Source organism: Drosophila albomicans, chromosome X, assembly GCF_009650485.2.
Source record: "Drosophila albomicans strain 15112-1751.03 chromosome X, ASM965048v2, whole genome shotgun sequence".
NCBI classification, from domain to species: Eukaryota; Metazoa; Arthropoda; class Insecta; order Diptera; family Drosophilidae; genus Drosophila; species Drosophila albomicans.
The window spans coordinates 28,445,597-28,472,534 of NC_047627.2; the positions used below are offsets into that span (position 1 = coordinate 28,445,597).

The following is a 26,938-nucleotide window of genomic DNA, read 5'->3' on the forward strand; positions in this document are numbered from 1 at the left end:
CCTGCCTGAGTTTGTTCCCTTTTTCATCCCTAAACAGCTGTTCGTGTGATGCGATCGCATCATTGAATCAGATGCGAATGGTTTAAATGGGGTAAAAAATGATATATTACATATCATATTACAATAATATTTGCTAGAGAGAGTATTTAAAAAATGTAATTTTTAATTTTAATTTAAATTTTGATTTAATCTAATTTTATTTTGAAAATTTAATGATGTTTGATTGTTCACTTCGTTTTTAAGCGATTGTTTTTAAATTTCATTTCTTTATTTCTTTTGTTATTCTTTCTTTTTTAACAAAAATTATGCTACAAAAGTCTTTCTTCGCTTAAAATTTGTTTAATTTATCATTTTGTTTTTAAGCGATTATTCTAAAATTTCGATTTGTTTTATACACTTTTAATTTGGAAAACAACAACAAAACTCAAAGTTTCTTCGATTCATTATTTCGTTTTTAAGCGATTATTTTTAAATTTAATTTTGTTCATTTTCCTTTTTTTTTTAACAAAAACTATGCTACAAAGGAATTTCATTGTTTCAAGTTTCTTTGATTTAAAATTTAATTTTATTTTTAATTTTTTTTATACAAAAGCTGTTTTTATCACTTAAAGTTTGATTTATTTTATTTTTTTTTGTAAATGTTTCATCACTTAAAGTTGCATTGTTTTTCGCTGAGTGTATCTGCAGCGGCGTTGTCGCGTTGCATCGATTCGATTCGTTGCGATGTGCCCCAACTTGGCCGGCACTTTGCACCATTATCTGCTGCAATTGCCACGCCGCATGGGTTGGTCGCAAACACGCAATCCTGTAGCTTAAAACTTCCCCCTCTTCCCCCTCTTACCCTCTCTCTCATCATCGCATTCGTTGCCACAGCGTGCTGATATGTTGATTAGTCAATGTTCTTTGCCTCGTTCGCTCGCTCGCTCGCTTGGTTGGTTGGTTGTTGCCTCTTCTTCGGTGTGGGGGGGCAACTCGTCATAACTGGGCAAACGCAGGTTGGCGCTGTGCACCGTCAGAGCCGAAGACAACATTAACAACGGGATGAAAATGCAGACACAGCTCCCCCTCTTCTTCTTCTTTCCCTCCTTTCTCTTTTTGGCATTCGATCATTATTATTGCTGAGCTTCGTTTTCTTTTCTTTATTTTTTTGTTTTTTTGTTTTTGCATTCTTCATTTCTTTGGCATTGCAATCGAAATATCGAAATATGTATATGTTAATGATTCGCACTCTAATCGATCTCTCGCTGCTGCCATCTAGCTTCATCTACTTAACAAGCATCGTTTGAGGCCACGCCCAGTTTTGAGGAGGGAGGACAGCAATTTAATGAGGTGCTTCATTATCGGCACTTATTATGCTTATTAAAGCATCAGTTGCGGCCCATCTAATCTAGCTGAGAAGATCGTGTTGCGATAGAAGATAGCGCTACGTGTTATCGATAGACCGATAAAGCTATAGATCACTGTGCAGACTTAATGGAAATGTGTTGCTTTCAGTCTTAATGTGACTAGAAAACTAATTATAACAGTTTTTATAGTTGTTGCTGAGGGAAATTGCTTAAATCAATACGATATATCACAGAAATTTGTATAATCGATGAGCTTACTTTGTTCAGAACAAAGAAAAATAAAAATCAACAATCTTTTATAATATTAGAGATTGTTATTTATATATATTTTATTTAATATATTGAATTTAGCTGAGAAGATCGTGTTGCGATAGAAGATAGCGCTAGTTAGTCCTCTACGTGTTATCGATAGACCGATAAAGATATCGATCACTGTGTAGAGTCAATGGAAATGTGTTGCTTTCAGTCTAATGGGACTAGAAAACTGATTAAAAAGATTTTATAGTTGTTGCTGAGGGAAATTGCTTAAATCAATACGATATATCAAAGAAATTTGTATAATCGATGAGTTTACCTTGTTCAGAACAAAGAAAAATAAAAATCGACAATCTTTTATAATATTAGGGATTGTTATTTATATATATATTTTTTAAATAATTTGAATTTAGCTGAGAAGATCGTGTTGCGATAGAAGATAGCGCTACGTGTTATCGATAGACCGATAAAGATATCGATCACTATGCGTTTCAGTCAATACAATTAGAAAACTAGTTTAAAAGTATTTCGAATTGTTGTGATGGAAAAATAAATAAATGCAACTTTTTTGTAATCGATCAGCTTAATTTGTTGTGAGTTGTATTCAAAGAGAACAACAATAAAAACTTACAATATTGTATAATATTTTATTATATTATCAGAGAAGCAGAATATAAGAAAAATACAACACTTTACCAGAAATTGTTATTTTTAAATAACTTGTTTTATGATACGATCATTAACAATTTTTGAAATAAAAGAGCTGAAGACTTTTGCAATATTAGATTATATAGAAAGCTATATTTGTAATCTTTTCGATTTAGTCATATATAATACAGATACAAAATGGTTAAATGAATGAAAGAATTGGCTTTGCTTGAAGAAAAATCTATTGAATTCGATTTTTTTTAAAAATATAACTTTTGGGTTGGTTTCAGTTGAAATTTTGCTTTGGGGAATTCAACAGAAACTATTATTTATGTTTTCTACAAGTTTTCTCATAACGATAATAAAAACAATATATGAATCCTGTTTTCTTGCCATCAAGTAAATAATTGTAGAAGTTAGCCAAGAAATAATTTTGTATTTGGCTGATAATCAATATCAATCAATCAGTTTCAGTATATGAAATACATCCTTCTGTATATTTTTAATATTTTTGCAGTATTTTGCGGTATATAAGATTGTTATATTTTATAAGAATAATACCGCAGCGTTTCGCTCTTTCTTCTTTAAGTCGAGCACACTCAACTGTAGCTTTCACTTGCTTTGATCAAATGGGGAAATAAAGTCAAAGCGCAAATTAAGTATATGGAAAGAGCGATAATCAAAAATTTATTTAAAAGAAGATATATTTTTTAGTGTGATATTTGAATTATCTACAAATTCATCGAGCAATCATTTAATTTAATTTTATTGATGTTAACAACAAATACGTTTATTTCTAGATATATTTCGATATACCAAATATTGCCTTGGGTATATTTTTGTATTTAAAATGAAGTCAAAGTGCACATTAAGTATACGCCACATACGCCAACAATGGCTGCTTAATTTGCTCCACTATTGTCTGCTCGCCTCCTAGAAAAAGCAAAACGCAAACGAGGGCGTGGCCGAAGAAGGGAGGTCAAAGCATAGCAGCAACAATAAGCAATTACAACAACAACAACAACAACAATAATAATAATATAATAATATAATATAGACACGCACAGCAATTGGCAAGCTCTATGAGAATGGGAATGAAAGGAGAAAAACAGAGAAAGAGAGAGGGAGAGAAAGAGAGAGAGCAGCAACAGCTTGTTGTTGTTCTGCACGTTTTCGCACTGCCCTTTGGTTAATATTTACACCTTCCAGAGACGAATCCATCAAAATATGGCAACTCGTTATATGGCTAATGCCAAGAAGGTGGGCGCAAAGGGAGGGGAGGAGAGGGCTAGAGGTGAAGGTGCTGCAGCAGCTGTGGCCAGTGTGGATCACGATTGTTGCAAACGGCAGCTCATTGATGCCGCGCTGCTGTCTGCTGTCTGCTTCTAGCTGCCTCGTGATGTGGCACGCAAAGGGGGTGGGGCCTTGGACATGGTCGCGGTCTTCGGTCTTAGCAATCGCGCAGTTAAAGCTTAAGCCTGCTTTAGTCGCTAGTTGGTCAAGTTGGTAAGCATGAAGAGGATGAGGAGAAGCTGGTGGAGGAAGCTAGAAGAAGGTGGAGGAGGAGCAGGAGGAGGCAAGACAGCCAAGGCGGACACTTGTCATGTCGCACGACTAGCGAGCTGAGAGCGCATCGACAGCGTTGTCGGCACACAAAATACAAAACAAAATCAAGTAAGAATGTTACAGTTGGGTGTGCTCGACTGAGAAATACCCTGCTACATATTTCAATGAAACAGTATTTAAAAATTATATCGAAAATATAGCCCGCAAAAATACCGAAAATATATCGAAGGTAGCATTTGGTATATACGAATTCGGTATATACCAACAAAAGTATTTCTTAAATACCAAAAATATACAACAACTAAAATATACCGAAAGCAATATTCGGTATATTGATAATGCACATATAAAAATACCGAACAAAAATACCAAAATATGTCGGAGGTAGCATTTGGTATATACGTATTCGGTATATACCAACAAAAGTATTTCTTAAATACCAAAAATATACAACAACTAAAATATACCGAAAGCAATATTCGGTATATTGATAATGCACATATAAAAATACCGAACAAAAATACCAAAATATACCTATGGTATATCGATGTTGTACATACAAAAGTATTTCTTAAATACCCAAAATATACCGCAAAAATACTAAAATATACTGAAATATATATGTGGTATATCGCTATTGAACACGCAAAAGTATTTCTTAAATACTAAAAATATGCCCCAAAAATACAAAAAATATACCGATGGCAATATTTGGTATATCAATATTGTACATAGAAAAGTATTTTCTTGAATACCAAAAATACACCGCACATATACCAAAGGCCATATTTGATAAATTGATATTGTACCCATAAAAGTATTTCTTGAATACCGAAAATATACCACAAAAAATACCGAAGCTTATATTTGGTATATCGATTATCGATTACCTAAATAACTTTTACAATTTATAACTGATAGTAAATTATTAGCACTGAATTTATTAATGTACATATATACCAAAAATCACAACTCTAGCTTGAAAATGAGGCTTGATTTTCGGGGGCGGCAAAGGGCGTGGCAAGAATTTGAAACAAACTTTATCAGCGCGCAAACATAACAAGTGCTTTCGAAAAAAATTATAGCTCTATCTCTTATAGTCTCTGAGATCTAGGTGTTCATATGAACGGACGGACAGAAAGACAGACGGACAGACAGACATGGCTATATCGTCTCGGCTGATCGAGAATATATATGCTTTATGGGTTCGAAGATAACTCCTTCTTCTGTCTGTTACATACATTTCATAGAGGCAAAAAGTTATAATACCCTTTTACCCTATGGGTAGCGGGTATACAAAAAAACTACAGTGCAGTACACATCACACACACACACAGACATTTACACACACACACACACACAGACACACCTACACATACACATATACAACCACTCTGCACTGTGCACTCAGCGGCCGAGTTTAGTTTCTGTTTGAATTTATTTAATGGCATGACAAGGTCAAGACGCCACTACCACCAAACTGCAACTCAGACTCAAACTCCAAGGCGGAGGACTTTGCTACCTGGCTGACCACGCGAGGAGAGGAGATGAGGATGAGCTTGCCAGCCAGCCAGCCAGCTCTGTGGGGACTGACGATCGTTGTTGTTAAGCGAGCGAGCGCGCACAAGTTGGGCCGGGCCATAAGTCACAAAGCAATTACAGTGAATTGCTTTCTACAGGCAGCTAAAGCTGAAGCCGCAGCCGAGTAATGGCAATGGGCATGAGAATGAGAATGGCAATGGCTAAAAGACTAAAGAGACTGCGAGACTAGACTGGGCAACTTCTCTCAAGACGCGCTAGAATCGACAATAAATGGCAGCAACAGCAGCTGAAGCTGAAGCTGAAGCTGAAGCAGGAGCAAAAGCAGCAGCGGCTGGCGGCATGTCCAACTTCATTCCAGGCGGATGTCGATGTAAGCGTTTTGGGTGTGAGAGCGTCGACAACGACAACACAGCAACAACAACAACAACTACTGCTGCTGCTGCTGAACGATAAGCTAGAGCGGCAGCTGCTACACACCTGGATCAATCCAGTGGCGGCGGCAATTCGCATTCAAGACTCGACTTGCAACTCCTCCGGGTGAGGTCAGTTATGGAGCATTAGGCACGCTTCAATATGCATAAATACCCACAGCAATTGTGTGTATGTGTGGGGGGAGGGAGAAGAGGAAGAGACTCGTAACTGATGCCAAAAAAAAACAGTAGACTAAACGACTATCGATGACACTGACGATAACAGACAGTTAGCGATAGTAAATCACGTTTATCTTAGAGAACTTTAATGAAACCATTTAATGTTGAACCCCAAAACAGTAGACTGTAAGATTATCGATTACACTATCGATGATTTTGTCATGACACTATCGATAACACAATCCATAGCATACAGTTAGCGATAATAAATCACGTTTATCTCAGAGAACTTTAATGAAAACATTTAATGTTGAGAGAACTTTAATGAAACCATTTAATATTACACTATCGATGATTTTGTCATGACACTATCGATAACACAATCCATAGCATACAGTTAGCTATAGTAAATCACGTTTGTCTTAGAGAACTTTAATGAAACTATTTAAATACAATAGTGAATTGCTTTTAATCATTGAAACATTTCATTTTTGGACCCTAAACAGTAAACTGAATGGCTTTCGATTACACTATCGATAACATACATTTAACGATAGCAAATCACGCTTATCTTAAAGAACTCACCAAACTTAATAAACATATTTATTTATAGGCACAAAATTACCAGCGATTACATCATCGATAACTGATAATTAAAGGACTATCGATTACACTATCGATGACACTACCGATCATAGATATTTTGCGATAGTAAATCACGCTTACTTTAGAGAACTTACAATTTAGAATGTCTTTTAATAATAAGCATTTATTTATGGACAAAAACAAGTAGACTGCGATAACAATCGATTACATTATCGATAACAAACAATCAACGATAGTAAATAAAGCTTGAAACATAAACTATTAGGTATTCCAGATCAACAAGCCAAAAAACAACAAAATAATATAATAATAATACTACTTATAAAGTCAAATTTGTCAGTAGTATTTTATTGTAAAGAAGTGTACTTAATAATAAGCTTTTACTTGCCCCTGCTCAATATAGACTTACTTTTGTTTTCGTTTTCTTTAATAAATTCAATTGTAAACAAAATCAAGGTGAACTTACGTAAAATACAAATGAAAACTGGAATTTTAATTAAATGAACTTATTTAGTTCCTCATTTTTGCAACCTTTCTATAAACTTTATTTTGTGAACTTATTTAAAATAGTGTAAATACCTGAAATAGTATATTTTCCTGATATAGTATATATTTCTGCGCAGTGGTATATTTTCCCAAAGTAGTATATTTTTCTCAAATTGTATATTTTCCTTCTTTATTATAAAATTGAATTTGCTTTCCTTCTAGGAATATCATATTTAGGTAACAAAAGGGACTTTTTATAAAATATGTTAACTTTAGTAATTTACTTATAATAAAATTATATGTACTTTCTTCTTGACAACGAATATAAAAAGAAAACACATTTCCCATTCACTACCTGCTCCTCTCTATAATAAGTTTTGATTAAACGAAAGTTATAGAATTCTTTAGTTAGAGAATGAAATCCCCATTGAGCGACGCTCCTGTTGAAATGCAGTTTACTGCACTGCTCTGCACTGCACTGAATATGTGTGTCTTGCCATCCATCTGCATCCCGCGGTCACCATTGCCATCTTTCATCTCTTTTTCCCCTCCTTCTTCGCAGACCGAATAGCTGTCGTTGTTTCTATTGCTGTCTCTGTCTTGTGTTGGAGGCGTCGGCGTCGGCTTCGTTGTTGTTGCCTTCGCTTTCGTCGTCGTCGCTGTTGTCTTCGTTATCGTTGTTGTTGTTGCTGTTGTCGTTGGTGTGTGCAGAGAGAAGCCGAAAGCTCTTCGTATTTTGTTGTTGTTGCTGTTGTTGCTTCGTTTTTGCTGGACCCCTAAGTTTCATAACACTATAAAGATGAAATTGAAACCGATTACCGCACTCTTGAAAACGATCAAGTACCACGAATGCTCGCGGACACATTTTACTCATGTAATTTTATTGCGGCTGCGAATGATTGGCAATTCTGGCTAAAAGACAAAACGCAGCCAATGTGCGGGAGGCGGGGGAGAGAGAAGGTGGTGAGTGAGGAGAGGTTAGGGGAGAAGGGGAAACACAACCAAGACGATGAATGTCCAGCAAAACCAGTTGCCGTTGCCGTCACACAATGGACGACGACGACGACGACGCTGATGTTGGGTGATGATGATGATAATGTTGTTGTTGTTGTTCTGATTGTTGCTGTTGCCTTATGAACGTGCAGTGAAACAATGGCAACCAAATTGAACGAACGAAACGAGGAAGAGCAGCAAAACAGTTAGGCAAGAGAGACAGACACCTGCCCAACAAAAACAAAAACAAAAACTCGCTTCAATTCCAATTCCAATCGCAATCGCATTCGCAATTCCAATTCTCCTCCAAGTTAAGCCAATCCAATCACTCAACAAGCAAAAGAGGAAGACTCGAAGCGACTTCTTCTTCAAAAGTATGGCAATCTCAGCCATCATAAAATGTGCGAACGAGTGAATATACCGCCATTTGCCATTTGCCAATTCTTCAATTCTCCCTCAGTTCCCCCCTTCCCCTTCCCCATGCCATTCGCATTTGTGCGTTCTTTCAGAGTGTCGTAGATCAAGCGAAAAAGAAAAGAAAGAGAAAAAAAGCCACTTATCTCGTTGGAAGGTGTTTGCAACTCAACTCAACTCAACTTAACTCGAACATCATCTCTCAAGGCGAGGAGAATAAAAAGCAAAATAAATGTAATGCCGCATAAAAATAAATAAATAAAAACCTTTCCGACACCGAAAAACTTCAAATCATATTGAAGGCACATGCTGAGCTCTCTCTCAGTCTCTCTCTTTCTCGTTCTCTTTCACACTCTCGGTCAGTCAGCTTAGATTGACTGATTGATGACTCCTCGCATCGTCCTTTCGGCCGTGAGAATCTTGGCGGCTAAGAAAAGAAACCCACTAATAGATCAGGCTAAACAATGAGCTTTACTTGCCTATAACTTATGTTTACACCCTTTTCTTCTTCTTTGCATTGCTTTGCTTCTCTTCTTGTTTTTTGTTGCCGTAAATTTCGCATATTATTTGATCGGTTTATCGCAATTTTTGCGCTTCAAGTATCAATATTTAACTTGCTCCTTAACGAGAGTGTTATTTATATTGAATGCAATATGTTTCTTCGGAATTTGTAACAGATGAGCGACATTTTAATTACTTGACGATTATGATTTGAATGCAAGTAGACAATACATTATCAGATAAGGAAAGTCAATGTGAACATTGAGTTAGACAAAATTTAAAGTTAGTTAAAGTTAAAGTTAACATAAAAGTGTTGGTAAATTTAAAGATACAGTTTAAATTAGAGTAAGAGTAAGGTTTAATTTAAAGTTGAGGCAATAATAATGTTTAATTTTATAAATTGAAAGTTTAAGTTCAATAAACTTAAATTCTAAGTCTGTGGTTAAAGTTAACATCTCAAGAAAAAAGAGTGTTAACTTTAAAGTTAAAGTTAAAGCTAGAATTAAAGCGAGGGATATATTTAAAGATAATGTTAGAGTAAGATTTAGGTTTATGTCGAATTTCATATTCTCTTCTGCACCATATTCACATTCAAATCAAGATCAAAAAAGAAAAGAGGAAGTCCTAATGTGACCAGCTCATTTGTAATGGTATTTTTATACCCGCTACCCATAGGGTAGAAGGGTATTATAACTTTGTGCCGGCAGGAAATGTATGTAACAGGTAGAACGAGGCATCTCCGACCCTATAAAGTATATATATATTCTTGATCAGCGTCAACAGCCGAAACGATCTAGCCATGTCCGTCTGTCCGTCTGTCTGTCTGTCCGTCTGTCCGTCCGTCCGTATGAAACACTGGATCTCAGAGACTATAAGAGATAGAGCTATAATTTTTTTTTCGACAGCATTTGTTATGTTTGTACGCAGATCAAGTTTGTTTCAAATTTTTGCCACGCCCACTTCCGCCCCAGAAAATAAAAAAAAATCGAATAATAGCGTAACTTTAGAGAATTTTGCGAATTTTGGTATATATAATAACTATAGTTGTTATGATTCCTGAAAATTTTTTTGCGATCAGATAAAAATTGTGGATGTTATTAAAGAAATACTTTTGTACTTACTTGCTTTGGCTGACAATCTGGTATATTGTGCCGTCTATGGTATATTTTGAATGCGGTACTATATCGATATACCATATATACCATTTGGTATATTTTTAGTATTTTTGCAGTATATTCGGTATATTTTGAGAAAAATACCGCAAAATATATTTCTTTTATTCAAAATGGGTAGCGGGTATCTCACAGTCGAGTACACTCGACTGTAAAGTTAAAGTCAAAATAATGTTTAAATATAAATTGAAAGTTCTATTGTCAACTTTAAAATCAAAGATAAACTTAAAGTCAGTTTGAGTTTGATTTAACTTTAGCCCTAAGTCAGAGTTAAAATTAAAGTTTGGGTTAATGTTGGAGTTAATATAGAGTTACGATTAATATTATATTTAAAGTCCAATTTAATAAGAATTAGAATTTGAATTGGGGTAAAATTCGAAGTCAAAGTCAGATAAAAAGTGTTTCAGATATGGGAAAATGTGTGTAAGCAATGGAATGCTTAAAGTTTGAGTTAAATTTTAAAATTCATGTCATAGTCGAAGTGAGAAAAACAATGAGAGTTTTAGAAATGCGAGCTAAAATTAGAGTTTGAATTAGGATTAAATTTAAACTCAAAGTTCATGTCATAGTTATCATTAGATTTAAATATAAAGCTTACCTTTAAGTGTAACACAGAGTTAAAGTTAAGGCCAAATTTAAAGTCAATGTTAGAGATATATTTGAAATCCTAGTCCAGGTCAGCGTTAAAATTCGAGTTAGGATTCAATTTAAAGTTGACGTTAAAATAAAATGAAAGTTAAAGAAAGAGAGAAATACAAGAAGTTGACGTGAAAGTAAAAGATAAAGTTAAAGCAAGCAACGATATATAAAGTTAGAGTTGAGGTTAGAGTTGAGGTTAGATTTAAAGTCAAAGTTAGAGCAACAAGAAAAGTCTTAGAAATGTAAATTAGAATTAGAGATTTTATTTAAACTCAAAATTAAAGTAAGCATTAGATTTAAATATAAAGTTTAAATTAATGTTTAATACATAGTTAAAGTTAAGGTCAAATTAAAAGTTGACGTTAAAGTAGAAGGCAACGCTAAAGCAAGAGCGATATATAAAGTTCGACTTAGGAAGAGTTTTAGAAATGCAAAAATATGGCTAAGCTAAAGAAAGAAATGCTAAAAAGTTAGAATTAAAGTTAATTTCATAGTTAGCATTAGATTTAAATATAAAGCTTACATTAAAGTTTAAGTCATAGATAAAGATTAGGCCACATTTAAAGTCAATGATAGTTTGAGTTAGGTTTAAATTTAAAGTTAAAACAAAAGGTAAAGTTAAAAGATGTTAATATTTAAAGTTAAAGTTTGGGGTTAAATTTAAAGTTAAAGTGATATAGTTAGAGAAACAAGAGAGTTAGAGAGGTATATTTAAAGTGCTAACTAAGCTGCACACACATGTTGGTTGGTTGCATCTTCAGGCTGCAATCATTGATGCTGCTGCGGTGTTTGATGTTGATGCGGTGGCGGTGGCGGTGGCGGTTTGAGTGTCGATGGCTTGGGACATTTAGGCCGTAACTAAAGCAGACAAAGTTGATCAAGTCGAGTTGAGTCGAGCTGAGAGCGCAGAAGTGTTTGGGGAAGAGAGATGTTGTGATTGTTGTTGTTGTTGTTGCTCTGTTGCTGTTGGCGGGCAGGTGGGCCGCCTGATCGTCACCGTATGTGGTCGTGGTCGTGGTCGTGGTCGCCTTCCGCTCGCTTTGACCATGCTGCGTTCTTTGCTGCCCAGCACCAGCTTCAGGGTAACAAAATCGATGCCAGAGTCGAGTTCCTCTCTCTGACTTCTTTTCGATTTGCGCCAAATCGAAATAGGCCAGACTCGATCGTTGCTGTTGTTGTTGGCCAACTCAGATCACACATTCCCATGAGAAGCTGCGGTGATACTTTTACGAGCCAAATGTTACCCAATCTGGCGATTACACAGACACCCATACACAATAATATATAGTAAGCCAGTCAGCCAGCCAGCCAGCATAACCCATATCCCCACATCCAATGGCAATTTGTTGGTATCTTATTTTCTCATCCTATCGACGGCACGGCAGGACTCTTTGTTTTGATATTGCCGCCCCGCCATGATCGCCAACACCGATAAAACTTCAATAAAAACGCATGTGTGTGTGTGTGTGAGTGTATTCATAAAGTATTCACACACACACACACAGCGACTGCAGTGCGCTGAATCCATTCATCTTTGAATGGATTGCTGCTGCAATAACCAATCACTCATCGAAATGCTTTAGGTCAATATATATATATATATTGATACACATGCCAGTGGTGAGTGCGAATGCGAATGCAACTGCGACGATCGCTGAGTGTGAATATTCATTAAGTTCATTGCACTCACGAACTGCGATCAAAGAGTTGTGATCGAGTTGCGTTCATCCATTTCAGCATAAACTGTTGGTTTATCAATTTTTGCAAATACAAAAAGAACATCGATTAATTGAGTTAAGTATTTAAAATGAATGAACAACTTGATCACTTGATCATTAAATAAACATGTATAAATATTCTATAGAAATACATATCTTGCTTACACAATAAAGCAATGAAGTCACTTGAAAAAAATAATATAATAATATATGTATGTTAATAAATTTGCACACAAAAAAAAAACAGTTGAGTGTGATCGACTGTGAGATAAACTCTATATATTTTGAATAACAGCAAAGCAGTGCAGTATTATTCATAAAATATACTAAAGCAGTGCAGTATTATTCATAAAATATACTAAATTAATATACCTCAAGAATACTAAAATCTATCAAGGTATACTGACATCGTATAACATTGAAACAAGTAAGAAAGCTACCGTAAAAATACTAGAAATATACCGAAAGCTATATTTGGTAAATTAATATGGTACTGCATTTAAAATATACCATAGGGAGCTAAAATATACCAGATTGTCCACTAACGCTGTGCAGTATTGTTCGTGAAATATACCAAATTAATATACTAAAATATACCAAGAACTATATATGGTATATTGACAACGTACTACATTTAAGCAAGTAAGAAAGCTACAGTCGAGTGTGCTATCCGAAATCCATTTTGAATAAAAGTAAAGTACTGTGATATTATTATAAAATATACCAAATTAATATACCGCAAAAAATACTACAAATGTTGAAGGCCTTATTTGATATTTTGCTATAGTACCAAATTCAAAATATATCATAGACTACTAAAATATACCAGATTTTAAGCTGATATTTTTCTTGAAATATACCAAATTAGACCGAAAAATTGAACTGTAATAAATTGACTGTCAATTTTAAATATATAAAATTAATATACCGCAAAAAAAACAAAGTCTTCATTGTATATATTTTTTTTAATACTAAATGTATACAAATATATGAAAAATTAAAAATTTTGAATCATCAGCTTATAATGAATATAACAGTAGTCAAGCAAAAACAAAATAAATTTATACCACAAAAAATTACTATGACAAAAATTATGAATATGTGAGTTCCAAATATAATTTTATGATTGAATACCCTTGTTACCTCACAACATAACATATATGCCACTTTTATCATATACATATCGTGTGAGACAGAAAGAGAAGGAGAGATACTGAGAGAGTGAGGGAGAGAACCATATATGACGACAACTGCGGCAGCATATCCATCGATTTTGACTTTATTGCGCCGCTTCGCCACCCATTTGTTTACACTATTTGTTAGTTCTTGTTCTTGTTCTTCTCTTTTTTTTCACTTCTTTTCTTTAACATTTATTTATTTATTTTGGTGTCGTTTATTTTTTAGCTCTCGTGTCTTGTCGTTGAGTTCAGTTCAGTGCAGTTGAGTTGAGTTGAGTTTTTCATTTTTTTTTTTGCTTTTTGTATTTCTGTATTTTGGATTGACAGACTCGAGAGCCTTTCGCAAGTGTTTTGGGGCGACACAATGCACCTTCTTGCGCTCGTGTTGCATGCCCCGAGGCACGGTCGCAAGTCGCAAGTCTGTCAGTCTGTTTGGTTGGTTGGCTTGGTTGACTTGACTTGGTCGAGAGAGAATGGCATTTTAGAGGAGGCGACGAACTATTTTTGCCCCGTTAACGTGCTCACTTTTTCAAGTGCTTCCTTTTGTGACTGACTGTCTGACTGTCGGACTGTCGGACTGAATGAATGACTGAATGACTGACTGACTGATTGACTGACTAAATGAATGAATGACTGCCTGGGTGACTCTGACTCTGACTGTGACTCTGACTGTGACTCTGACTCTGACTGACTCTGAGCGCCTGTCTGCGTATATAATGCATGGTCGGACGCTCGGCCGGCATAAACACTGACACAGCCATGACGTGTGCCTTTCAAAGAAAACGCAAACGCAAACGCAATCGCGACTGCGAACGAGAAACCCGGCGAATGCCAATCCACAAACAGTCCTCTCAAAAGCCCTGCCTGCCTGCTGCTTTTCCCCTTTCCCTTGGGCACCCACCTTTTCCACACCCCACCTCTCGCCGCTTAGTGCTCAATTCTCGCGATTCGCGGTTCTCAGTTGCAGTGTCAGCCGCATTTTGTGAGCGCGAAAAGCAAAGATTATAATGCCCCCAAACAAACTTGAGGAGCATGCTTGTTAACCCTTTACTTCGTATGTGTGTGTGTGTGTTTGTGTTTGATCAGTGCACCACTGTGCACAGTGGAAATTCTACAATGTCAAGGCAAATCAAAAAATTAAATAAAATGAATCGAATAATTCAGATAAATAAGTAAAATAAGTAAATATTTACTAATTGCATCCTTCCATATGATTTTTATTCAAAAAAAAAAGGTATTTGTAAATTTATTTCTGTCAACATTACATTTTATTATTAAAAGACAAAAATATTTTATATACGATTTTTATTCAAAAAAAAAAGGTGTTTGTAAATTGATTTCTGTCAACATTACATTTTATTATTAAAAGACAAAAATATTCTCAAATTAAGATGTATTTTGATTGCATTTTACTGCTAAAATCAAAAACTTTATTGCTCATATACTGACAAAAGTATTGTCAAATAAACATGTGTTTATTTTAATATATAATATCAATATAATAATAATAATTTACAATATCAAATATTCTAGCATATATGTAAATTAAATTGCACTGAGAAATGTGCTCTAAAATATTCGTTAATTCGTTCATTTTTGCCATTATCTTAAAACAGAAAAATAAATCCCAAAACAATCCCTATAATAATTTATATTTACTCCACATAAAAATTTGTTTTGGTATATATTTTACGATATACTACATCAATATACCAAATATAGCCTTCAATATATTTTAAGATATTTGCAGTATATTATTTTGGTATATTTGAAAATTTAAACTGCATAACTTTGACTGACTATTTGGTATATTTTAGTTCTCTGTGGTATATTTTAAATGTATAACTATATCAATATACCAAATATAGCCTTCAATATATTTTAAGATATTTGCAGTATATTATTTTGGTATATTTTAAAATTAAAACTGCATAACTTTGACTGACTATTTGGTATATTTTAATTTCTTATAGTATATTTTAAATGTATTGTTTTAAATTTTGCAGGTATATTATTTTTGTGAATTTTAAAAATAATACTGACTCTACGATCTAGAGCATAAGTTTCTAATCAAGATAATAATATTTTATTGTTGAATTCAGAGAATTTCTTAACTCCGAATTTATGTAGTTCGCTTATGTTAAAATCAAGAATTATTCATTTTGAAAATTCCTTCCCACAAAATGCTGACTTTGTCCCACAGTGCGTATGATTGCCATGAAATTGTCGCAGCAGCGACACACAAGGGTTAAGCTCGTCACAGCAGCGACTTATACGTTTCTTTTTCCATAATATCATCAGAGAGAGAGAGAGAGAGATGGAGAGAGAGAGAGAGAGGGAAGAGTGGAAGGGAGGCGAAAGAAGTTTAGTTGATTTGACGTGGCGCACTCGAAAAATCGCGCACATTCAAGTCGAAAGTCACTACTGCCATGTCGGACCCAAAACTGACGGGGCCCTCGTCGTCTCATGCGACGACGACGACGACGACGTTCACGAATGCCGGCGGTACGACTGTAAAAAGTCAACCTGGTTGGTTGCTGACTTTGGTGGATGTGGACGTTGCTGTCGCTGTCGCAGTTGTTGTTGCTGTTGCTGTTGCTGTTGCCGTGGCACGACACAGCAACGACAACGACAACGACAACACGACATCATTTTGTACGTCACTCAAAATGTTCGTAGGCTGTCAGGGAGACAGTTCAAAAATGAAATATATACACACACTCACACTCACACACACAGGTCGAGACATGGATTCTAAAACGCAAAAGAGACACACTCAATCCGTCCTGTCCTTCACTCACTCACTAACTCATTCACTCAGTCAGTCAGTCAGTCAAGCATCGAAGTCATTGTTGGAGCAATTCAAAGAGCCCCCCAAACACAACAGGACAAAAAAAAAAAAAAAAAAACGTTACGATTGCCACCTCCCCAATTCCGAAGGGTGAACGATGACAACGGACACGGACATCGACTCCGACACCATCGTCACGGTTGGCAACAGAGAATGAGAAAGAAAGACAGAGAGTGAGAGACAGAGATAGAGAGGGTTGCATGGCACCTTTTGATTTTATTATTGATTCAATTACAACGTCAATGGCAAAGCACTCGAGACTCGCAGTCGCTAGGACAATCCTTTTTTTTATTTCTGTTTTTTTTTTGTTTTTGCCATTAACTTATCAGTCACTGACAACTTCGCTGCTCTTTGCCAATGCAACATTTATTTTATGTATTGCTGAAGTTCGAACAGGTTTCAAAAGCGAAAACAATCAGATTAACCAATTAAGAAGAATTTCTATTAGCATAATACAGAGTTGAAGAATTCAATAATTAAACAAATGATTAATTTATTTTAAGAGGTTAGATTTGATGAAAATTAACACTAATATTTGAACAAATATATTTTATTTGAATAATGCAATCTTATAAGCGATTTTTGAGTTGAAAAATCTATAATTCAATTACAATTTCACTTATTGACTTTAATAGATGATTTCTTTGGAGAGCTACAGACAATATTTTGGCTAAAACTTGTAATATACTTTTAATACCATATATGGCCTACGGTATATTTTAGTATTTGGTATTTATTATGGTATTTGAATAATACTTCACTGTTTTGCTGTTATTAAAACGGGTACCGGGTATATCTTAGTCGAGTTTACTTGACTGCAGCTTTCTGGCTTGTTTTTTCGAGTATGCTCGAATGTGGATTTTGAATAAAACCAAAACAGTGTGATAATATATTTAAAATATACCTCATTAACATACCTAAAAATACTGAAAATATACTAAATGCTTTATTTGGTATATTTATATACTATATATGCAAAATAGACCACCTGCCAAAGCAAGTAAAACCCCATTGTAGTAGCAGTATTTTCCCATACAAAATTATGTCTTAAATACCTTCTACAATTTTCATATGATCATAACCAAATCTTTAGGAAGTATTATTAGCTTCAAAATTATGCTTCTTTTTCGATATTTATCGATTTTCGGGGTGGGAAATATAGAGATACTTCCTCTCTTTCTCTAATAGTCTCTGAGATCCACTTTTTCAAACGAATCATAAATATTGCACATTTTGGTAATTAGAAAGCTTTAAATATTTATAATTAAGAGCTTGCCTAAATGATGAATTAAATTGAAATAATTCATCAATTATCTACTAGTATGTATTTGAAAGAGACTAACTTTTGCACTCATTTTTTATTGATACTTAGATGCAGTAAAATCATATATATTTTAAAATCAAATAATTTATATATATGATAAATATTTTAATTAAAATACTCTATAAATTTTATACTAGTATTTATTTGACAGACTAATTTCTGGTTTTATTCATCAATTCATCAATCAATCAATCCTTTAAAAAATTAAACAAAATTTCGTTATCAACTCTTTGAGCACATCTCGTCGAAGCGAAAAGTCGTGGGCAGCAATTGGCAGCATCTGTGTGTGTAAGAGAGAGAGCGAGAGAGACTGAGGTTTGAGTGTGGAATCCGTTAGGAGAGGAGCAGTCGCTATATGCATGTTTGATACTCCATCGAGTTGACATGTGCCTTTTTAGACAAAATATAATACACATCTGATAATATTGCTAATTGATTGACACAACATTTGCATAGTTAAAAACGAATTTAAGCTGCTAACTGTCCAAGCTTTATTTTCATTGTTGTTGCTGTTGTCGAAGCTCAACACAACGAAAATCAAATGCGATACGCACGACTACAAAATACTCTACATACTCCAAAGCTTTTAAATTGGGTCGTTTAATGCAATGCTCTTTTTGTTGACTCCAAAATTATTTCATCGTTTCAAAAATACTATCTCTAAGCTTAAAATGCAAAGTATAGAATAATATTGTTAGTGTCTGTAATGTAATAGAAGTATTTTCTCATTTTATGTTAATTAAAATTATGAAAAACTTTATCAATCGATCGATCACTGCAAAAGTAAAGAACACGAAGTTTATTTTAAATAGCGAAGTCTAATTTATATACAGACACTTCATAAAATGATTATATGTTGAAAAATTTGTTTTTTAGTGCTTCAAAGAATTAGACTTTCTTCATGCTGGGTATTTAGAGAGTCGATCCAAAGCACGTTCAAGTGCGTTCACACAACAACAACAAAAAATAAATAAACTGAGAAAAACACCTAAATGGTACTGCTAATAAGCCGTTTAAATCTTCTTTTTTTTGTTGGTGCTAATGACAATAATATTTGATTAGCTAGTTTAATTGGTTTTCATTTTCTACTTTGTGTCAAACGCTGTCAACTTGGCAGCGTCTTTTGTAAATTCGTTTAACGGGTATATGCACATGTGAAGTAATCTTTTATCGATCGATCTTTTCTTTTCAAATTTACGCCAACGAAAGGTACAAACAGACATTTGATTTTTTTGAAGTGAATGCGAAAAATAAAAAATATTATTTGACAAAATGTATTAAAACGAAATAAAACTATAATTATAATTTACCCGAAATCTTATAATTTTTTTTTTTAAATGTATATTAAACCAAAATCAAAATAGAAATTATATTTCGAAATGGTTTAAATGTACATTTTTAACATCCAAAATGAAATGCCAAATGTTAGAATTTATTAAAATAAAATCAAATTTCTTATATCATAAATTTTATGAAATATTCTATATTATTTAAAAAAAGAAAAAAGAAGTATAAGCTACAACATATTTTTCAAATTCGGAATGAACTAAAAATATGAATTCATTTATTAGCTAAATTCTTTCAAAGCAATCAATCAGAATATATATTAAATCATAAATCGAAAAGAAATTAATTTTTACATTTTTTTCACTACAATCAATTGCAATCATATTATTTTACTCGAAGTAAATATTACATTTGGAAATGATTTTGAAAGTCAATAAAAAAAAAGTCTATAAAATATTCTTCAGATTCTGAATCAACTAAAAATGTTTAAGTATTAAATTTATGTAAATTTGATAAATTACATTTGGAAATGATTTTGAAAGTAATTCTTTAATTTCTACAAAATATTCTTTATATACGAAATTAACTAAAAATATAACTTATTGTCAAATTCTTTTAATTTTTACAAACTTTGAGTTATTTATTCACATTTTTTACTACAATCAAACGCAATCAATGAAATGTTGTTCTGTAAGAATTATTTACTTAGTATAGCAAATATTTTCCGATTAGTTAAAGGGTATTCTCTGTGCACACATCACCGTCACCTCCCTCTCGCTCCTCTCGAAAAATTCGATGTCGTGTCGTATGTTTGTCATGTTTGTCATGGCATTTAGCACATTTTGCGTATCGTTTTAGAGAACACTCGGATTAAATTTTATGGTCGTTTATTATATTTTGTCATTTGATTTAAATTAACACCAACTCTCGAGGCATTCGATTGTCATTGAGTGGCTAACAATAGATCATCATTATCATTGTCATCATCATCATCATCGTCATCGTCATCTTTGATAGTTATATAAGTGAACCAAGTACTTCAGAGTGCTTAAAAAGTATTACGACATTGTAACTAATCGCAAAAATTTCTATTGTCTTTTTCTTTTGCAGATGTTTTGAATGCAGTTTACTCTATATGTAAGTATTATATCGATTGTTTTACTTATCATTTAAAGATCAACATTTTATGGCAATGGCCAGTCACAAGTTTTATTTCTGTTTTTCTTTTTTTTTTTTGACAATGTTACAGACTAATTTTTATGATTTTTTATTACAAGTCAAGAGAGAGAAAGATTCGCTTCAGTTTGAACAGAAGGGGATGGGGAAGGGGAAGGGGAGATGGAAGGATGGGGGAATGCAAACACAATAGAGTCACAAAGCTATTAAAAACTGATATAAATCTCATTAAATGCGATGGTTGTAGCACATGAACAAAGCCGCCGCCGCCTTTTTTGCCTTCAATCAATCGTTTGTTTCGCTCCCGGCTACAATATAAGATATAAGACATAAGATTCAAGATTCAAGATATAAGAAAAAAACGAAAATATGAAATAAGAATGGCTCTTCTGTTCAGTTCAGTTCGGTTCAGTTCGGTTTTAGTTCAGTTAGGTTAAGTTTCGTTTCGTTTCGTTTCGAGACGTTGCGACGTCTTTCGTTTATTTTTTGTTGTTTCATTCGCTTTGCTGAACTCTTCCTTCAACACAAATGATTTTTTTTTGTTTTTTTTTTTTATAGTACAGCTCTTCGTAAGTATTTACGAGTTGTTCGTCTCTCAGTCTCTCAGTCGCTGGACAACACCGAGTGAACGTATCATAACTCATAAATTTGTCGTCAACTTGTTGATGCCACAAGCACAAAAAGGGGCGTGCACAATGTGTAGCAGGTTTAGCTTGCGGCTTTAACTTAATCTTAGTCTGACTCCTCTCTCTCTCTCTCTCTGTCTCTCTCTCTCTGTCTCTCTCTCTGTCGACTTGTCTGAGACACATTTCGCGATGGAAAAGTTAATTGCAAAGCGAGCTACAAAAAATTTTCAATGAGTACGAATATTCAATCGAATGTTGTCTTTATATATTTTATACATTTTTTGTATTCGATTGTCAAATAAAATATACAACTTCAATTTCGTTTTAAGTACATTAATGAACTTCTATATTTTCTTACCACACCGAATGTACATACATACATACAGACAGTTAAGATCAAGTGTGACCATAACACAAAGTAAAGGATATTTTAAACTTAATACGTTCACGTTTGTTAGGCTAATTATGATATATAAATAGAATATGGGCACACTTACAACATTTTTGTTTAGATTGCCATTTGCTAGCAACAATTTAATGCGAAACTTTTGTTGTAACACAAATTAGTTCTGAAAACATTTCTTAAACAACATGCAAATTCAGCTCAAAATATTCTGAATTCATAAAGGAATTTGCAAAGATACACATTTTGAATAAAGTCAAAACAACAAACATTTACAAATATGCTTAATTAATATACTAAAAATACTAAAATTGCACATAAGGCTATATTTAATACATCGATGCATAGCATAGAGGTTAAAATATACTAGATTGCCAGCCAAAGCAGTTAAGATCCGATTGCAGTGGCGTTATTTGCCATTTTATTCAAAAAATGTACCAAATTATATACCCAAAAAATACCGCAAGTCATATTTGGTATGTCGATTAAGTAATACATTCGAAATATACCAAATAATACACCCAAAAAAATACCGCAAGCCATATTTGGTATATCGATTAAGTAATACATTCGAATTATACCATAGAGGTCATAATATAATAGATTGCCAGCCAAAGCAGTTAAGATCCGATTGCAGTGGCGTTATTTCCCACATTATTCTAAAAATATACCAAATATTAAAAACATACTAAAAATACCGAATATTCGGTGTATAGAGATCAAAATATACCAGATTGTCAGCCAAAGCAGCTAAGATCCGATTGCAGTAGCCTGTATTCGGCATATTATTTTTAAAATATATCGAATAATATACCATCAAAATACTAAAAAATGCCAAAAGACGTATTTGGTATGTTGATGATTACTACATTCGAAATATATTGTACCGTAGAGTTTAGTCAAAGCAGCTAAAACCCGATTTCAGTAGACGTTATTTGCCTTAAAAAAGTATCTCATAAATTGTATGCTAACTTCTACATACAATTTATGTATTGTTTCCAGGTTTCCAAGTTTCCAGGAATAAAAAAAAAATACTATAGTTATTGATTGTACGTAGCAAATGATTTTGTGTATTAAATGAATTTGAAGTGAACTTTATGATGATGAAAAAAACATTTACTCTAAGCCAAATCATTTTGAAATGCAGTTTATGATGATATCAAATACATTTATCTTTTCACTAACTGAGCTGCTCTGCTGTCAATCAGCATAGTGCCAAAGTCACACTCTCTCACATCCTCTTCCCCTTTGATCCATCTCTTTTTCTCACCCAAAACAGATTTCTCTTGCGCCTTTTTTTTTGGCTTGTCGGTTGTCTCGTGCCTTCTTCCGCTTTTTTGATTTCGACACTCGACTCGACGATCTGTTGAGCCTTGAGTTGATTCAATTACACAAGCTTTAGGTCCAAATTGCGATCAGTGATCCAAGGAGTTAGTTGACTCTCTCTCTCTTTCGCTTGGACAAAGCTGTGAACAATGCGTAGAATGTTTCAACTCCTGCTGTGATCGCTGCTGTTGCTGCTGTGTTCTTCTTCCTCTTCTTCATACGATTAAGGTTGAGATCGTTGTTGTTGTTCATGAAGATCACAACTGATGCGGCCAGACATTGGGTCTTGAGAGTAGCGCCACAAAAACAACAACAAGGCAGACTAAATATGAATCTGTATTTTGTCGCCGTGGCAATAATTCCATGTCCAAAGTCTTCGTCTTCCCAATGTTCGTGTCCTTTGCCATTGAGCATTCACATTCACTCGCTACGATCCTAAAGCGATTTGCATATTTAAAATAAAAAAACGAAATCGACAAATGTTGTTGTTGTTGCTGTTGTTGAAATCACTTTGTTAAGCTTTGTGTTCGGCGGCAATCGGAGGCGTTCATAATCAAAACTGAAGTGATGCGATCCAATGCGATCCGATCCGATGCGATCCCTTTGCAACTTGGCTCTTGGCTTAAACGTTGACCAACATATTTTATATGCAGCAAACCGTGTTGACACTTTTTATGTGTTTAATAAATTAAGTTTTACAAAATAGACAGACGAGCAGAAGAAGAGACCAACAAAAAAAAAAAGAGCTGGAGAGCTCAAGAATTGGACACGCTGTCGCTTCTGGGATCGGTTATATATTTTCTGTTCTTTTTTTTTTTTGTGGGATCTTTGGCACATTTCGGTTCGTTTAATGGTTGACATTTCGGTCCATCGAGACGACAACGAAATTATATTATTATTTTTTTTTTTTTTTTTGTTCATCTCTGTTGTTTGTTGGCCGACTTTAACACGCATTTATGGCTTCTGCTGCTTTATGGCTTTCGGAATGCGTTAAAAACAAAAACAAAATATATGTTCCAAAGCCCAATAAAGATGATTGGTGTCTGGGCCATGGTAACGCCGCTTCTTCAGCTTCAGCTTCATCTTGGTTCATCCTCTCACGATTATTTTTGTTGCCTTTTCGCCGGGGGGTTTTCGTTTCATTTCGTTTCGTTTGCTTTGCCCGTCGTTCTTTCTGTCTTTCTTTGCGTTTTTGTGGTCACACACAAAATTATGAAATTTTAATGAATTTCCATGGAAAGTGAGAGGTAGAACGAACAGAGACCACTTTCATTAGAATGAACCAAATTCATTAACATATGTCATCTTCTCATTTCGAATTCCAATAAAACACCAAACAAAAAAAAATAATAACAAAAACTTGTCGAAATCAAATTAATAATTAATTGCGGAATTAGGCTATCAACCGATTTAGCATGGGAAACAAAAAAGATTCGCTTTGACATGTCGGTAGGAAGTCCGAACCAAAAATGACAAGGAAATTGCTTATTAACCCAAAAAAACACAAAATCACAAAGCGTTCGGTTTCTTACTTAATGGATTCTACATATAAGTCAATACAGATATGATTGATAAAGTGAATTTTCAAAGTTAACTAATGTTTTTGCAAAACTCAAGCATCTATTAAAAGTAAATTAGATCATATGAATATACATATATTATATTTAAACTGAAAAATCAAGTTAACGTTTTCTAGCTCCTTTAAAAAAAAATAAGAAAGAAAGGTGCAGTCAAGTCTGCTCGACTGTGAGATACACATTATCAATTTTGAATAAAAGCCAAACAGTGTGGTATCAATATACTAAAAATATACTAAAACATAAAATATACCAAATTTATATACCACAAAAATATTAAATAAAATAGTAATGGCTTTAGTTGATATTATATATTAATATAAACTAGATTCAAAATATACCATAAAGTACCAAAAATAATACATTCAAAATATACCAGAGTGTCAAATATACCAGATTTTTCAGATATGAAAGCAAATAAACCACATTGATGTACCGCAAATAAAATCTAAAATATACCAAAGGCTATGTTTGGTATATTGATATAAAACTACATACAAAATATACCATAGGATGACAAATATACCAGATATTCTCGCCAATATATTTCCAAATAAAATGACAATGAAAAATGTAACTGCAAATTTCGTTCATAAAACTATGGCCAAATATGCATTTCATTTTTCAAGAATTGTTATATAAAAGCCTTCAAGAATTTTGTAAATTACAAATTTCATTAATTTGCTCCTAAAATGCAAACTTAATTTCAAAGCGAATACAAGTAATAATAAAAACTATAGTTAAAATTGAATTTTAAACGTGATATTCATATTCATTTCGTATTTTTTCCGTGACTTTTTCATTTTTTTTTTTTTTTTTTTGAAGTGTCACCTCAAATCCTTAACGAATTGTGCGAATTTGAAATGTAATTGATTTATTCATTTGCATGCAGCCCACTTGGGATTAAAGCCAGATACTAGAGCTCAATGAACGCGGCACTAAAATGTCACCTTAGCTTCGAGTATTGACAATGACAGAAATAATTACATAAACATATTGCTGAGAGAACTCGTTTGGCAAGAGCTTAAGCACAGAAATACAAATCGACAGCGCGGGAGCGAGATGGAAAAATAAAAAGCAAAATACAAAGATATGGGAGGCAAAAAAAAGTATTAACCAAAAGCAATTAAAACTTGGTCAGCATTCATCTCTGATTTGCTTGTGTGTGTGTGTATGATTGTGTGTGTGTATGAAGATTGCTGGCTTGGGCTCTGTGGACTTGGCTCTGCTCTGAGAGCTTGGCGTAGTAATCGAAATAAATGTCATTACAACAGCAGCAGCAACAACAACAACAAAAACAACAACAATGGGAGCAATAATAACAGGTGGCAATTAAAATACAATTTGTGCAGTATTTAAATTACTTTGCCGAGATGACATATGTCATGCAAACTGCCCACAACAACAACAACAACAACACCAAGTAAGAAGCTGTAGACGAAGCGAGTGTGCTCGACTTTGAGATACGCGTTGTTATCCATTTTTAATAAAAGCAAAACGGTTTTGCGGTACTATTATAAAAATATACCAAATGAATATAGTAAATATACTAAAATATACTAAAAACTATGTTTGGTATATTGATATACTACTACGCTCAAAATATATCATAGTGAAGAAAATGCGTACCCGTTATGTAAAAATATACCAAAAGAACATACCGAAAATACTAAAATGTACAAAAAATGTATTTAGTATATCGATATACTAATACGTTGAAAAGAGTACAATGCTTACACAACTATAAAAATATACCAAATACCCAAATATACCAAACAAAATACAAAAATATATATATATTTGTATATCAGTAGTATATATAAAGAAACTATTCCATGGTTGTCAACCAAAGCTTATTTGGTATATCGATATACTAACTATTAAGTTCAAAATATACCAAAATAAAAGAAAAAAGAAAAGAAAAGAAAAGAAAAAAAAAGAAAAGAAAAGAAAAGAAAAACAGTGCAGTATTATTCTAAAAACATACCTAATAAACATACTGAAGAATACTCAATTATACTGAAGACTATATATTTACGTTAAAAATATACTATATTGGATAAAATATTCCAGATTTTATGGTCGCTGAGATCTGAGTGTTCATACAGACACGCAGGAGGACATGACAATCGTCTATATATACTTCTTTAGCACAATATTATAATACCCTTCCACCATTTGGATAGCGGATATAAAAATACGAAAGAACGAACAACTGGCAAATTGTATGTTATCGAAAACAATACAAGTTTGTATATATGTACATATATATGTATGTGCATGACATCGACATCGACATCGACATCGAATGTCTATAACCATATAACGTGTTCATGTTCATGTCTCTTGACGCCAAGTTTTGTCAATAACAAAGTCATTTACTCAATGTGACATTCGTGAGCACTTCACATCGCTCCTTCTCACTTTGCTGCGTCGTTTATATGCAACTGCCAACATACCCTGTAATTTGGGACAAATCAATCAACTGTTATTTAAATGGAAATTATCAGAATACTAATATGATTTGCTATTCTCTATAACTTGACCATTTTTATTGCAATTCAGCTGAAAAAATGCAGCGTAGCAAAAACATAAACTCAATTAAACAGCAAATGCATTTTAGAGCTTTGAATTTTTACAGACACTCGGCCTTTGATGAACGTCTTAAGAAGGTTGGATGCTTGATGTGCTGTGACATTAATTTGCACAGTTTT

At 33.7% G+C, this 26,938-nt stretch overlaps 2 protein-coding genes across 3 annotated transcripts in view; one reads left to right on the plus strand and one right to left on the minus strand.

Annotated features, from left to right (window-relative positions):
• The window catches only part of LOC117565843 (uncharacterized), a 328,547-nt gene that overhangs the window by 203,317 nt on the left and 98,292 nt on the right, over positions 1 to 26,938 (minus strand). The gene's annotated exons all lie outside the window — the stretch shown is intronic.
• The window catches only part of LOC117576174 (uncharacterized), a 53,280-nt gene that overhangs the window by 17,584 nt on the left and 8,758 nt on the right, over positions 1 to 26,938 (plus strand). Inside the window, exon 2 of the mRNA XM_052008450.1 lies at positions 20,227 to 20,253. The gene's annotated coding sequence lies outside the window, so the exon portion shown is untranslated. The remainder of the gene's footprint in view (positions 1 to 20,226; positions 20,254 to 26,938) is intronic.